This window comes from Eretmochelys imbricata, chromosome 2 (genome assembly GCF_965152235.1).
Source record: "Eretmochelys imbricata isolate rEreImb1 chromosome 2, rEreImb1.hap1, whole genome shotgun sequence".
NCBI lineage: Eukaryota > Metazoa > Chordata > Testudines > Cheloniidae > Eretmochelys > Eretmochelys imbricata.
Genome location: NC_135573.1, coordinates 208,657,351 through 208,674,335, shown reverse-complemented (window position 1 = coordinate 208,674,335; position 16,985 = coordinate 208,657,351).

Genomic DNA, 16,985 nt, shown 5'->3' with positions numbered 1-16,985 from the left:
GGTATTTTAATAGGCAAACTGTTTTCAACACCTACATTGTCACTTTATTGATTTAGACTATATATTTGGTCTATTCTGGTGCATTCTTTACAAAAATTGAATTTAATGAGATATATATTGTATTTACCACTGATTTCTGGCATTGTGTATAATAAATACATTAGTGATCTTGCGGGACTACGATTTGATGGTAACGAGGATGTTAGTAGATCCCATGATTGTTAAATTAGAGTTACCTAGCATTATCTTCAATATATATGCCAGAATGGAGAAAGGAATGGTTAAAGAAGAAGCATATACACAAGTTACTCACTCTCTGCAGTCCCACCTAATTCTGTGAATTTTCTTCATCTTATGGAGCACACACCTGTGTACAAAAGCTAGTGAGAGCTCTAAGATGTTAAGTTTTATTTACCTTATTGTTTTAATGAGGCATTGACTATAGAGGCAAAGCAATCAAACAACATGGTACCGAATGATATTATATATACTAATATCTTGGATTTTCTTTCTAAATCTTCCTGTGTTCTCTCTGTTCCAAATGAAGCTCTTATAGTATTGAGTGAAACTTGCCTTTTGAAGAACTGAGCCCTTGTGTACCTCATCTTCCAAATACTGAGGAAACTGGAACATTCAAAATCACAAGTCAGGCCCCCCAAATCATGAAACTATCTTAAATGGTAAATTTGGGGTTCTTTTGATTCGCCTTCTGGTTTTTGAGCCTTTAGGATTTATGTTTTCAAACTTTTCCACAACCGTGAGGGGTAGACCTAATTTTTTTCTATAAAAAAAGCTGAGATTCATGACTCCAGAAGTTTGAGGCTTTAAGAAATTGAGAAACTCACAATAAAATCATGAGAGTTGGCAACATTGTATTGTTTTCACTGGGAGTTCTGGATTCATAAGAAACACGGGGTGAACCAGGAGCAGCACAAATAGGGAGCATTTATGCAGAAACTCATGCATGCGCATGAGGATGGGAGGGTGGAGGCAGCTTGAGGGACTGATGCAGCATCCAGGATCAGGCCAGGGAACAAACAGAAACTGCTGGGGCCCCCTTCATAGCCTTAGTTGGCTCCCTACCCTGTTGAGTCTCAATAACTTCCCTTGCTTCACGTCTGTCTCCTTCACAGTGAACTTCTGCCTACCCCTGCAGAGTGAACCATATAAGTGACAGGCCAGTTATTATATTGCATGTCTACCTTTACTACAGGCAAAATCTCCAAAATATACGTCCGCCCAACTCTGATTGATCCAAAGAGAGGGTTTCCAAAATAAGGCAGATCATATATATCCTGTAGATCCTATTTGTAAAAGGAAAATTATATGCACACAATCTACTAAAAACCCCAATCCCCCTACCCCATTCTCTACAGACTCCAGGAGTCTCCTGTGCAACAATTAATTTATTCCTCCAGTCTTCCACCCCAAAAAGGCAGCTCCCCTTCTCCCTAATCCCTAATTCGTGTTGCAACATGATTTTGGCCAGTGCTGCAGCCAGTCTGCCAATGGTGATGACTCTAACCCTCTCTCAAATCTCAGTCCTACCTGGGGCAACAGCCCCCCTGCCAACTCGCTTTGATTGGCACCCTTCCTTGAGGTAGAGCAGCCAATCAGAGCTGCTGTAGGAGGCAGGCTGAGCTCTCCTTCCCCTCATCAGTAGGGAGGAGTTTTTGGGTGGGAGAGGGAGTAGCCTACATCATTCTCCCAGGAGGGAAGGCAGAAGCAAAAAGACTCCAACAGCTAAGAGCAGCTCTGCTCCTTTCCCTCCTGTGCAAATGGCTCAATCTGCTTTCTGCTCCTCCCTTCTCCACCCTTGCAACACCAGGGCAGAGGAGAACCACCCACCCCTGACCTCTGGAGCTGTGGGAAGAGCAGAGGTGAGCTGGGGGGACAGGCAGATGTGGGGACTGGGGGTTGCATAATTGATGTGAGGGCTAGTGGCAGAGCTGATGTGGGGGTGCATAATTAAGGGATGAGGGCAGAATTGATTTGGGGGCAAAACTGATGTGGGGATGAGGCGCAGACAAAATTAATGAACTAGAATTTGGCGCCTGGGAAGAAGCTGGAAGCTCTGCACCATCAAGCAGCCAGCGAGAGCTCCTGAAGCAGGGACCAAATTCACCTTTGTCTATCAATTTGGAAGAGTTGGCAACACTAATTGTCACAGAGACATACTGGGGATGGGCCAGGGGAGCAACGGACAGACCGAAAAAAGCACAACAAATGTTTAAAAAAACCTCACAATTTGGAGTCCAATCTTGAGTTTTAGGGGGTCTGACTCATGATTTTTGAACTTCTGGGCTTGGCTGATTCCCCACTCTGGCACTTCGAGTGCAGAAGGTGGGAGCCTGCAAGGATTAAAATAATTAATACTGGCCACTCCAGGCTTGTATTAAACTCCCAAGGTTACAGCTTTTCTCTGACCTTGGCTTGATAAACGCGGCCACCACCGAAGTGAAAACCTGCCTCTTGCAAATACTGGAAAAATTCACTTGGGAAGTTTTCCCTGAGGCCCCTCGGCTTTTCCTCCCCTCCCTTGGGGAAGCCTAGAAAAAAAAACAAAAGGGAAACCCAGCTGTTGCCACCGGCTAATTGAAAAACATATGCACAGACCTCTTAAGACACTAAGAACCTGATGGGTTTCAAAAAGGTAAATTTTATTAAAAATAAAAAGAAAGAAACTACGTCTGGAATTTAGGCTTTTGCTAGATTTTAAAAGAGCAATTCCAAAAATTAAGCCCCCAAAATAGCTTTCTTGGGGGTTCAGTTTAAAGTTTACAAGCAAACAAAAGCATCTGGGGTTAGCACAGAGGAGTTTACAAGCCTTACAGAAAATAAAAGAAATAACCCTAAACATTCCCTGTCCCAATGAAGCCTTCTAGGTATGGACGATGCATTTTCATACTTGGTTCAAACTTTACACAGCATTCCAGCTGCCCCTGTCTCTTCAGCCCAGAGAGAACAACAGAGAGACAAAGGGAAAGTTTGTTTCCCATATTAAAATGTTCTAGCCTTCCCATTGGGTCTTTTGGTCAGGTGTTTACCTAGGGACTTTTTAACACTTTACAGGTAAAGCAAGCAGCCACCAAGAGGGACTTCATAGCTAACTGGCTGGCTGGGTGTCCATAAAAGGGAGCTATTCCCCCCCAAGTTCATTTATCACAGGAGGGCATCACCCAACTCAAGTCAACCTCTGCCTTACCCTCTCTCCTTTCATATACTGTGTGCTGGGAAATAACATGAAAGGGCTCCATTCTTATTAACCTAAACTGGCTCTTCATTAAAGCAATTTTTTGCAGACCTGCTCCATCTGGCATTTACCTTTCCTAGCCATCTGCATACAGAGAGACTTCCTGGTGCCTCCTCCAACTTCGTGCCGTCTGAAAGCCCTTCCTCCAGATGTCATGCCCACCCCTGAATCTGGAAGTCTGATTTTACTTTAAGTAGGGCATGGGAAACGCCTGATGTTTATTTCACCCTAATCCCATAAGACTCTCACCCCCACCGGAATCATAGGAAACAGGGCTGGGAGAATGTGTTAGGGGGAGCTAGGAAGCAGAGAAAATAATCCTAATTCCCCTTACATACAGGGAATGATCCTCCTGCCTTCCAGTGCCTCTATACATGCTGTAGGAGCAAAAGAGTGCCTCACCTGGCATAGGAAGCGGTTTGGGAGTGTGCAGGTGGGAGGCCACTATGACCTTTTTGGGGAGCTCTGGGTTGTGCAGATGCTCCAAGGCAGCCCACATAGAGCTACCATAATTGAGAGCAGCTTCCTCGGCTGTCTGAATTGTGCTGTGGGACACTTCATCCACAGACAAATCCTCATTTTTCCTTGCATCCTGAGCCTGGCATGCTAGCTTCCAGCTCATCTAGTCCTCTCCCTTTGGGATCTATCATCAGGTCAGTGATATAAGATTTTGCTGCATCATCCACCTGTGTAGGTGCAGGGGGCCTTGCTGGTTCTTGCTGCCTGATCAGCAAGTCACAGGGAATCATGGGTTTGTAAAAGCCAAAAATAATCTCCTAGGGAGAGTAATGGATAGTGGGGTGCTGGCTGGTGCTTTATGCAACAATGACAAAAGGTGTCTCTATCCCAGTCTTGTTGGTCTTCGCTGATTTAGGGCTTGGCTACATGAACACTTAGTTCACAGCAAACTGGGGTGTAGAGCTACCCAGCACTAGCCTGCCACATACTATGGACTGGTCTACATGGCATTGCAGTGCTGACTAGAGGTGTGTGATTTCTAGAGTGCTCTAATGTGTTGTGTTCTAACTGTCATGTGTAGACCTTGCTGGCATGCTCTAAACGGTACCTAGTGTGCATTAACGTCATTCTCTTTGAAACGAGAGTACATCAGTGCGAACCAGATACCTTTTAGAATGTGCCAGCAAGGTCTACACATTTTGTTTTCCAGGTTTGTGCATCAACCATAGACAGTCCACTAAGGAATGTTGCAACAGCCAGAGTTGACGGCGTTGTGCCAGGTATTGTGTACTGAAGTTCCCAGATCTGACTTAATCCTGTGATTCCATGTATCTCTGGGGTGGCCCTGGAGGTGGCACCATGTAGAGTCAGCGTGTGTACTCCTTCACACATGGATGGAGAGTTGTGAGCATGGTGTGCTTTTGTCCATCCTGGCGACATGACTGAAGAGCATGCAGCACTGCTGTTGAATACAATGAGTGACTGGAAGGATGGCCAGATCCTTGAAAGAGTGTGACATTTTGCACAAAGTCAAACCACTTTATGATCAAAATCTGGTACTGACAGCACAAAGGTAATGCATCTAGCCACTCCAAATCAGCCTGTAAGAAAGTCCAGGTTTCTGACCATATAGCAGTACAGGTACCACACAGGTATGATAGATCCTGAATTTTGTTCCAACACAAAAAGATTTTTGTATCCATAAGAGAGAAATGGCCTACATGCAGGAGGCAGTGAGACCGGCTTGTCAAAGAATATCCAGATTGTTGAGACCATTTGAATTCTGCTTGCAGCCTAGGTGGATGAACTCATCAGTGTTTTCCACAGTACTCAACCCCACCTGCACTGAGAGTTTTTGTGACCCAGCTCCACGGTTCTGGACCTTGTTCTTCTGCCATGTTCAACCCCCATGTTCTCCCAGCATCTTGGAGACCTTGAAGGGCTGGGACCGGTTTATGGTCGAAATGTATATTCAAACAGTTTGTGAATCCATCTCCACAGGCATTCTTTGGGGTTGTGATTCTTAAGAAGCCACTGTAGGACACAGTTGTCTGTGGACATGATGAATTCCGTACCTAGTATACATGGACAATAGGCATTGTGGACATATAGTATAGCCAGACAGTCCAGTTCTGTAGCTGAATACTTGATTTTTCTCTCTTTTTAATTTGTGATGTCCAAAAGCCACCAGTCTGTCTAATCTGTCAAGTCATCTCCCTTGGCCTCCCTCCTACACATCTCTATTTGTGTGTTTTATTAATGTGGGGTGATTTTTGGCTGCTATGTTTTATTTACATTTGGTTTTAATACAAAGGGGTGGGAGGAAACAGCAGCTACAGGAATCAGTGGGGACTGACCTCAGTCATGTGACAAGGGACTGGAAATAAAAAACCAGGCTCTCTAATAAGTCACATCTTTGTTACAGTTGGGGTGGCCCAGAGCTGCAGTGGAACAGCAGCTGCTAGACCCAGTCCTGCTGCTGCTGTGTTAGTAGGGTTGGTTGTGATGGAGTTAAGGGAGCTCATCCCATAGACATTCCTGTCAGGTGGGGATAGAATATGCCTGCACCACAATGAAGTGGCAGCTCCTGAAACAATCATGCCTGGCCCCTTCTCAGGACTTATTTGCTAAGATCCTTAGGTTTTCCTCCATTGTTTCATTCTGGGACCACAATTTACACCTGCTTTCCCCTCAATTATATGCAGTCACTATAGGAGCCTCATTTACTGGTAGGGTTGGATGAGGTCACTCTCCTAAATCCTTTAGTGGGCTTGATTCTCTTCTGCATTGCATCTTGGGTCTTGGGTCTGTCTCACTGACTACTGTAGATATGGGCTTAATCATTTCAAATTTGTTTTCATTTTGAAATATGTCATTGATCTACGTTATCAACAGTGTTTATGTAATAGGCAGCTTGATCAATTATTTTGTTACAATTAAATTATTGCCTTTTCAGTTACAAGTCTTGCATGTGCATAATGGAAGTTAATGATATTAAATAAGAAAGCCCTGAGTTGATGTGAATGGTCTCGCTTACATTGCTGTGTTTCTTGCTTGTAATGACTGTACAAAGAAATCTTAAACACTGTTGTACAATCCCGGATTAAGGTTATGTAGCCTGATGTTAGGTTTTAATTCTGGCTTTAATAACTTGAACATTTACTACTCCTACTTTTTAAAAACAGGTAGCCAATTATAATCCTTGTTTTAAGATGTTACACTCACCCATCACTTTTTTGGCACAATCCGTAAAAGGGAAGAAAATAAAACCAAAAAGAACATGCCTACAGCCACTGAAGACGGCCTGTGGTACCGGCACTCCGTTTGGCTAATGGTCAAAACATCAGCAACAGAGAATGCATTGGATACTGTGTTGTATTCATCAGAGCATATCCGGGGAGCTGTATGAAACACATCTATGCCAAATTGAAATGAAAATGAAAAGATTTCATGAAAAATCCTTAATGTATCTCCCTGTTGACCAGTGCACGTTGCCCCTCATTTACTGTTGCCTTGGTCCTTAGCCCCATCTATCACATAAGTAAAGATGATGCTGCAGGGAATGTACTGCGTGTACTGTTTTAGGTGTTTGCAATAGCATCAGTGATTACAGAGGAGATTATGTAATCTTTAGCTAAATTCTTGGTATGTAGGAGAAAAAGAAATGGTTTTTAAATTATTTTATTTGAAAATGGAAATGTATTTGTAATACCCACATTTTTTGCTAATGATTTGGTATCTTAAACAGTATTAAAATTATTACTAAATATTGCAATTGGAATTGGCTTTTATGTTGCAAGCAACTGCTCTCTTAATGGCAGACCATCTGCAGAATTTGCATACTGTTCCATACTCAAACTGACTTGATACCAGTGAAACAAAACTGTAACAACAACAACAACAAGATATTAAAATGTAAGGGCAAATTTATGGTGGTATCAATTGGAACTATATAGGTAAGCTTATCCTCTAAACCACCCTTGACCTCAGACTGTAACTCCCAATTAAAACAAAAGAAGATGGCAGTTGACCAATATTGGAACTAAATTAACCAAATATCTAGAATTTGATGTACTGGTATCATCCTGCAAATCTGTTGTCTCTCTTTTTTTAGATTACTAGTAAAAACTTCAGTAGTTCCTTCTTTCTTTTACTAGGAAGGGATATTAGTAGGTTTATATTGGCTCACTAAATAGCCGTGAGTGGCTACATTACATTTATGTTGCTCAACCTGTGATTTTAGTCTCATCCATCTCTATGAGGCACCACGTGAGGTTCTGGTGGAGTCTATCAGTTTGAATGAAGATCTTCTTGCTCTGTGGAGAATTGGTTACAGGAGCTCTCGCCATATGCCTAATACATGTGAGACAGCACAGGTAACACTAAACAAATGGACCAGAGCAGCCAGATATGTCTTCATTCCTCTAGGTTGCCAGGAAGTGGTACAACTAGGAGAAGAAAGAAAACCACACACCCACTGAAAAGTGACAGCACCTGCGAAAATCCCTGGTTTTATCTCCCATAAATTCTGAATTTTCTGATTTGCTCAGCATTTTATCAAGGGCTGTAGCTACCACTTGGTGAACAGAGGTACAGGTGATGTGGGGCATCAAACAAAAGGAAAGGTCGGTTCCTATATGTCCCCTTTTTCACAGACAATGTTACGTTCTAAATGGGTTGGATTATGGGCTGCTGCTATGTGGGGCATATTGTTGAAAGCGCTGATTTTATTTGATCAAGGCCTTTGTTTTAATGCTATGATGTGTAAGTATTAAAAGGGTTAAAGCAGTAATTAGCCCCTCAGTGTCTAAATATTGTGACGGAGCAAGGCCAGATGGCTATAGAAAGTAGTGGGAGATAGATATATTAGCTCCAGGCTAAAGAAATCCCTGGTACCAGGTTAAGTGAAATGGAAGCTGCTCCAGGTCAATTAAGACACCTGGGGCCGATTAAGAACTTTCCAGAAGGCAGGGAGAATGCTAGGTTGATTGGGACACCTGAAGCCAATCAGGGGCTGGCTGAAACTAGTTAAAAGCCTCCCAGTCAGTCAGGTGGGTGTGCATGTCAGGAGCTGCAGAAGGAAGTTGTGCTGTTGGAGAGGCTGAGTAGTACACACCATATCAGGCACAAGGAAGGAGGCCCTGAGGTAAGGGTGAAGTGGAGCTTGAGGAAGTGAGGGCTGCTGTGGGGGAAGTAGCCCACGGAATTGTCCATGTCATGTTTCTAAAAGGTCAGCTACCATAGCTGATACTATTAGGATCCCTGGGCTGGAGCCCGGAGTAGAGGGTGGGCTGGGGCTCCCCCCCCCCCACCTTTGCCCCCTGATTAATCACTGAGACTGGGAGACAACAGAGACTGTGCAAGGAAGGATAACTTGTCCTCACCTCTCTTGCTGGCTTATGATGAAAATGGCTCAATAGACTGTGACCCTTGTCTCTAGAGAAAGAAGGGTTACGTGGAGGGTCACAGTGAGCCTCTGAGGCTAGCGAAATCTGCTAGTAAACGCGGGACCCATGGAGGCAAGGACAGAGCTTTGTCCCAATATATAGTAAAGGTGATATCCTCTCAGTGGCATACAACCATCTTATGATTTTAGGAATACCTATTTATTATCTCTTAGGAACTATTGATGGGATTTAGTACACCTCAAACATTACATTTGTCCATTATACCTCTGAGAATGCACTGGTTTGCTTTTTTTAATCAACCTTCTATGGGCTTTGTATCAGTTTGGATGTTTAACAGAGAACTGTTGAATGCATCCATCTCTATGAATTCTAACATGGGAATTACTGATACAAAGGAGATGCAAATATATTAATTCTCATCTGTGAATAACTAAATCATTTGACAAAATTATTATAACTTTTACTGGTTCTTGAATGTGATCATAGTATTCCAGAGATATGCTGCAAGTCCTTTTAAATTTGTGTGATTTCTAAAAATTAAACCCAGTGCAAATTCTACAATTTCATTCTCTTTGACAAATCTGTCTTCAGTTCTGCCCATGTATATCCAGAAATAGGAACAATTTAAGCACTGTAATAAGGGCTATTATTCTGCCACAGTCCATATCTCTGATATATGCCTTCCATGTGTACCACAGCAAATCCGCGAAAGGAGACATGATTTGGCACAAAGTGAATGATTTAGTCCAAACCCTGAAAATCGTCATATGCAACTATCTGAAACATGTTGATCTCAAGACCATTTTGTAAACCAAAATATGTCAATTTTATAGTAACTGGCATATCTTGTGTGTAAAGCTGATTAGATAGGATACCAACAGGTAGCTGTCTGCTACATGAATTTTTACATGACTTTCATCTAAATTAGAAATCTAACAGCAAAATCTATCATGTAGGGATGTCACCTGGATTTGTGGTACTCCTTTGAGGCCTTTGGGTTTAGAAACCAATGACTGCATTACACATGGTAATTCACAAACTCTGAATTATTACACCATAATTCAAACTATGTCAAGTCTGGTTGCTCAGTTTTATTATGTAATAATGATCTATTAATAAATAATGCACAGATATATTAATACAAGTTACTAATGTAAACTATAAATATTCCTTACTTTGTTCTACTGGTTCAGAACACAATGTATGTGAAAATGTTATAGAATGGAACTTACTTATGCAAAAAATAGTGCAATACATATTAGTCAGCTGTATTTTATTGCTGGGCTGCATGACTAATATTTATTTATTTATATAGTGATATCCCCCAGTCGTGGAAGACGGCTCTATTGTGCTCAGCTCTGTAGAAATACAGAACAAAAAGATGGTCCTTGTACCGAAGGGCGTTGCAATCTAAGAAAACCAGATGGTGGTGGAGGAAGCACAAGGTAACAATGAAATGGTCACGATCAGTGGGGTAAGCAGTGATCACAGCACACTCCCTGCATAAGCTTTATATAATTTTTGATTAAAGAAATTAAAAATATGAAGTTCCAAATGCAGGCAAGTATTATATATCTTGTATTTCCTGCTCATACATGCAGTCGTTAAAACTATTTCAGATCCAGGTTGTTGCTTCTCATCTAGGCCAGCTCCTAGCTAGAACCCCCAAGCCACTCTGAGAACCAGCCCTAGCCTGGGAGTGTGCAACAACCATCACCTCTACACCAGCCCAAGAAATTGCTCCATACCATACCTGGCCCAAACTTGCAGCTGTATCCATTCCTAACCTGATTCACATCCAGTTCCACCACATGCCCATTCCTTAGCCCAAACTGAGTCTACGAACTCACACCAGCTTCTATCTGAGACTGAATTTACCCTATGCCAGCCTGAGCTTGAGCCCACAGGCTGAACCCAGTACTCACCGTAGTCAAGGATCAAGGATTAGGTTTAATAGTAGGCATAGGTTCAAGTTACAGATAGTATTGGTGCCAGTTTGTGGCCTGGGGTTAGGATTAGGTTTGGCACCGGCTTGTGGAGTTGGACTCAGGTAAATGTTGCAGCTGAATTGTGAAATCAAACTAGGGTTAGTTTTGGTGACAGTTCATTGGATCATGTTAGGATATGGACCATTTTGAGGGTTAGAGGTGAGGGTGGGTGTGACAGGTTGTCACTCCTAGGGTGCAGTTTGGGAGCCACGGGAACCCCTGCGCCTCTTTAACCTCCCAGCTGGCCTGGCTTTTCCTACACTGCTCTGTTGGTGACTCACAGCGTCTTCAGGCCCCTGTGGTCATTCAACATGACAGCAGGTGGCGCCACACACCCAAACTGAGGTACCAAAGTGCCTTACTCAAAGACAGGCAGGCGACAACAGCCAATTTCCTAGGTCCGTCACCCTGGACCCTTGCTGGGTATAAACCCAGAATTGTACCACCTTGCACATTGTACAGATCCCTGTGCAGTAAACTCATAAAATTCACCTTCCCCTCAATGTGGGAAGGATATGCACAATACGCTTGTGTTAACCAAGCTGAGATTTTTCCCCAGACACTTCACTCTGAGGCAGAGGTGAAAGTAAGCTGGTACGCCCTGGTATGGTGTACCAGCAAGAGCCGGTGCACCATATTGGGGCAGCCCGGCTTCCCCAGGGGGCAAATTAAAGGGCCTGGGGTTCCCAGCAGTGGCTGGAGCCCCAGGCCCTTTAAATTGCCTCCAGAGCCTCACTGCTGGAGCCCTGAGGTATCAGTGGCGGGGCTCCGGTGGCTATTTAAAGGGCCCGAGGCTCCCCTGCTTCTACTACTCCCCTGCTACTCCAGGGGCTATTTAAAGGACCAGGGCAGCAGAGGCAGCTGGAGCCCTGGCCCTTTAAATAGCCCCTGGAGCCCCCGCTACCACAGGGCTCTGGGGGCTATTTAAAGGGCTTGCGGCTCCCCTGCTTCTATCACCCCGATCCTTTAAATAGCTGCTGGAGCTCCGCCGCTTCCCCAGGGCTCTGGCAGCTAATTAAAGGACCAGGGTGGTAGAAACAGGGGAGCCCCAGGCCCTTTAAATAACCCCCAGAGCCTTGGGCTGCTGCTGCTACCCCAGTGGGGGCGGGGGAGAAGGAGGAGGAGGAGAAGGGTGGGACACTTACCTTACAGGGGGACCGGGGCTGGCTCTGACCCCCTCAGCCCCACCCCTTCCACCCTAGGCCCCGCCCCTTCCAGGGTCCAGTGCTGCCCCCAGCGTACCAGTAAGTCACTCGACTTACTTTCACCTGTGCTCAAAGGTACACTGGTTTAGATAAAGCAAGGTTATTAACGACAAAAAGATAGATTTTAAGTGATAGCAAACAGATCAAAGCAGATTACCTCGTAAATAAATAAAATTGGAATCTAATCCTAAAATACTAGAAAGATTGGATATGAATTAGCAATTTCTTACCCTGACTGATGATACAAGCAGGCTTGCAGATTCTCAAGGCACAGGCAGCTTGGGCTCCCCACCCCCATTCCAAGTCCTTTTCTTTCAGAGCTTCTCTAAGGTGTTGAGTTGTGGGGAAGTGAAGAACCACAGATGATGTCACTCCCTGTCTTATATAGGTTTTCCATAGGGCGGGAACCCTTTGTTTCAAAAATGTTCCCAGCCCAGTTTGTGGAAAAATACAGCTACTCAAAATGGAGATCAGTGTCATGTGCTCTGGTCACATGTCCTTGCATGCCTTGCTGAGTCATAACAGCCATTACTTATAGGCTGTCTGGAGCATTCTCAGGAAGACTCACCAGGTGGGGGGTAAACTTCTCCTAAGGCCTACTGTTTTTCTGAATGGCCCATTACCCTGAATTGGCCCTTCGCAACCAGGTGTCTAGGCTGGAAGCATTTTGCCTAGTGGGTGTCACCCAGGTGTAACCACATTTGAAATACAGATACATAGTCGATATTTATAACTTCAGATACACAAATGATACATGCATACAAATAGGACAATCATATTCAGCAAATCATAACTTTTCCAATAACATCTTACATGACCCATCTTGTACAAAATGCATCATAATTATGCCATAATCATATCATAATAATATTACTATGATGAATATGGGATGTAGTGTCACAGTGGGGTTGAGTCCCATTCTAGGTTTGGGCTAAAATCTGGATTGTTCTGGCTTGTGAGCCTAGGTGAAGATTGGCATGGGGAAAATTTGTGGGCCTAGACTTTTGGTTTTGTGACAGGGGCATTTTTACCAGAAAGTCATTTAAAAAAAAAAAAATTCAATCATCTCTGCTTAGGTACTTTTGAAAACATCACAAGGCACCTGTCTGCATCTCTAGGCTACTACATACCTTTGAAAATCTGGGCCTACCACCTCTCAGGGTTCCGGAGCTTGGGCTCCAGCCCGAGCCTGAACATCTACACTGCAATTAAACAGCCTCTTAGCCCTAGCCTGGAAGCCTAAGTCAGCTGGCACAGGCTAGCTGTCGGTTTTTAATTGCAGTGTAGACATACCCTAAAGTGGCATTGGTGAGAGCAATCATCTCTGCTGAAAACTTTAACTGTGGAAACAGCCTATGGTGCCAAATATTGTGCATTGGAGTAACAATCTGCTTGAGGTAATCAGTGTTTTTCACCAGATCTTCAAACCTCATAAATTAGGATATACTGTGGCAGCCGCTCTCAGAAGTTTATGTGATTTGAAAGCCTATTTGGCATAGGGATATCTTAGTATTAATTAGGAGACTGTAATGAAATTTGTTGAGTGTGTTCTCTAGTGTGACTTTCTGACTGTTTAAGAGATCTCAAAGCACATTTTGTTGTTGTCTTTTTGTTCAAGTGGCAAGTGTTCCTCCCCTTTAAAACACATCTTTTTAATTGCTGTGTTTAGTTTGGATTGCCTTATGTGGAAAAGGGGAGAATGTAACTTTGAGATTATGTAGTTATAACATGTAATGTTATTGTAACTTGATATCATCCATATATGTATTTTACCATGATGATCATCTCTGCATTACGATTGTAACCAGATGTTGAAATTTTCCTAAAAATTTTCCTACATTCCTAACAAAAAAGATTGCTTTTAAGCATCACCATGGTAGACTCAGTCAGGGATTTCACCTTTTTCCCCTACCATCTTTTGCAATTCTGATTAATCCTACCTCAGAGTTAGTGTCTCAGATTGATTTTTTCAAAGGAGCGGACCCACAATTACCCATTTCCTCCTTACTGTGTTGTGAAGATTGAATCACAATTTAAAACAGAAAATAAACATCACCAACTGAATGTTAATAGACCAGATGCTAAAACCCCTCTTGACAAGATGAGCCCCTTTCATGCAGAGAGCAAATTGTGCCAAACCTAGATATTAGATCAGAAATGATAACTTCCTTTTAATGTGTAATTATGTAAGCATTTTGATTTTCACTTACCATCATTTGCTGCCTCTGAAGCAAAATGAGAAATGACAGAAAATTGCTATGACTTTGACGTGTAAGCTATGAGTTTGCCGCACCTTGAGCTTAATATAAATCTACATTTAAAAGATGAATCGTATTTAGAGCTGCTTAAAAACCCATCTTAAATTGACTGCCTTATCTGCCTTAGCCAGAAGTACGTTTAACATTCCTTCACATACAAATGGAGGTGCCTCTGTCTACTACAGCTACACTGATCTCAGAATGTTTGTGCTTCAGTATTCATAGTAATTGTCACAGTGCCATGCATGGATTGAAATGCATTTTCTGTACAATGAGACAGGCATTATTATTCATAATGAGCTATATTTAAATGAGAAGGAGTAGTTTTTCATTTCATTTAATAGTTCTGATTTATAAGAAGCTTCTTTTTAATTCCCCCAAATTAACCACCCCCAATAAAAACGTTTCAGCCTCATTCTGTGTGGCGGAAATAATTTGGTACAATGTGCTATTATACTTTAAAGGCATTTCTTTTTGATCAGGTATCCCACATTTTCTTCTGGGTTTTAGAGGAAAACCCTAGGCATTTAATTAAAATAGATTCTCTCTTTTTCCTTAGAGCCTAAAATTTATTTTCTGTTTTAGATAACTTAATCTGGGACCCAGCTTCAAACTTCAGAGCTTTTTACAGATAAGATGGGAGTCCATGGATCAATGCACATGGACAAATGTCTGCACCACTGAATCTGAGCAACTAAAAGCATTATTATACAAAAATAAAAGCCCTTACTCATGGAGGTATGCTTGCAAATAAATTTAAAATTTGGCTAGGATACTAAAGGTTATATCAGAGGTTCTCTTATTTTTTCATAGTATGGTTAATATCTTAACAGAGATTTTCTTGGGGACACTTTCCCTCCAATTTGCAGTTGCATGGACCACCTCGATTCCTGTTAATGAATACATAACATCCCTGTGGCAACTAAAGCAATTGCTTGCATGGAAATTAATATTAGGAAGGATTTTTATGTATTTTTATCTTCTTGTGATGTAATTCAGCAGATGGAAATAAGAAAGAGAATTCATGTAAATTGACCAGCCAGCTCTTCACAGACCACTAGCAATTGCTCCATGGATAGTTGAGAACTGAAGCCTTAGAGAGATAGATAACTGTCTTCTATATCAGCATACATGCTTATTTATAGCCCATTTCTGCCACCCTTACTCGTGCTGAATAGTATCTTACTCCTGGTTTTCTCCCTGGGTGATCCTCATCCCTGCTCTGGCTCCTTTACATCACATAAGATGGCCAGAGTGGCATAAATGGTCCCTAAAAGCCGCATATCTGGCTGGGAAAGAATTCCCTTCGTGCCTGCACTGCAGAAGACAGCTGTAAGGTTGCCTTTCAAGGACCCCCTCATAATCCCTGGTGTCGGGGACATGATGGTGGCAGAGCTGGAGGCAGGAAGATTGTGTCAGGGCTAGGGCTGCAGCACATACAGCTGTACAGACTCTGGGCAGGGCTGTGGCCCATAGGGCAGCTCTGGGAGACTGCCGTAACTTAGGCAGGTTGCCTGGGCTGCCAGAATTATGCTGGGGACCTCTCCAGCCCCGGGAAGAGCCCAGGATGAAGAAGGCACAAAGGTGTCTTAAAAGTCACCTCAGCGATGCCATTGCTTAGGGTTGCAAGGTCTCTGCTATGCCTACACTTTGAGCTATGTGTGTGATTCCCAGCTCGAGGAGCTGTTCCAGCACTAGTTCTGATTGAGTTAGCGTGCTGAAAATAGCGTGTAGCCATGGTGGGGTGAGTGGCAGGAGGGGCTAACTGCCGGAGCACATGGCTAGTGTCTTGGACAGGTATGTACTTGGGGAGGCTAGCCCCTCCCACCACTTGTGCTGTTGTAGCTACACTTTAATCCAGCTAATGCTCTAAAAATAGAGCTAGCCCGGGCATGTCTCCTTGGGTTTGGATTCTCTCACACACACACACCCAACTTGAAGTGTAGATATACCCTAAGAGGCACAACTGAGAACCTGTCCATTGAGTTACATGAGATGACTGGAAGAGAGATTCTGACCCTTAGAAAATGATTTATCTGTGAGTTGTTAACTGTTTAGAAATATTGTATTTGTCTCTGTTTCAGTGACGTTGCTATTGTCTCTGTCAATAAAGTTTCCATTTTAACGATGCTTCACAACAGCAGAACTAGTCTGATGATGCAGAGCAGGCTTTTGGCATTTGGAAGTATTGGAGTGTCAAATGTGTAAGGTAAGTTTTTAAAAGGGGCTTAGAGGTGGCTTCCTGTATGATGTTGGCATAGTGTAAGGTGAAGAGCTGAATGCTGTAGGAAGGGATGAGGTGCAAAAAGCAGTAACATCTTGTAAGGGACCAGAGCTGGGTACTGTGGTAAAGAGCCACTTAGAAAGCAAAGGTTTCAGAGTAACAGCTGTGTTAGTCTGTATTCGCAAAAAGAAAAGGAGTACTAGTGGCACCTTAGAGACTAACCAATTTATTTGAGCATAAGCTTTTGTGAGCTACAGCTCACTTCATCGGCTGTAGCTCACAAAAGCTTATGCTCAAATAAATTGGTTAGTCTCTAAGGTGCAACTAGTACTCCTTTTCTTTTTCAGAAAGCAAATACTGAGGCAATTCTAGTTACTGGATTTAGCATAGGACACAGCCCTCTTTTTGGCAGAACTTCACAGCAGCATAAATCCACAGAGAGGCTTCCCTAGTATCTGCAGGTTCAGCTCCATTAGGCTTAATCCCCTTAGTGAGAATTACAAACCTCCCACATCTGGAGTTCAAGAGTAAGTGAACAAGCCTGATAACTGGGAGCTGCAGGTAGAGAGCAAACACTGTAGAGAGAGGAATGGAAAACCACTCAGTGCTTTAACACAACACAATAGGCTAATGCTGCAGGCAACTATCCATCTTTAACTCCTGCTCACCCTCGAGGGGCGAGCTGTATACT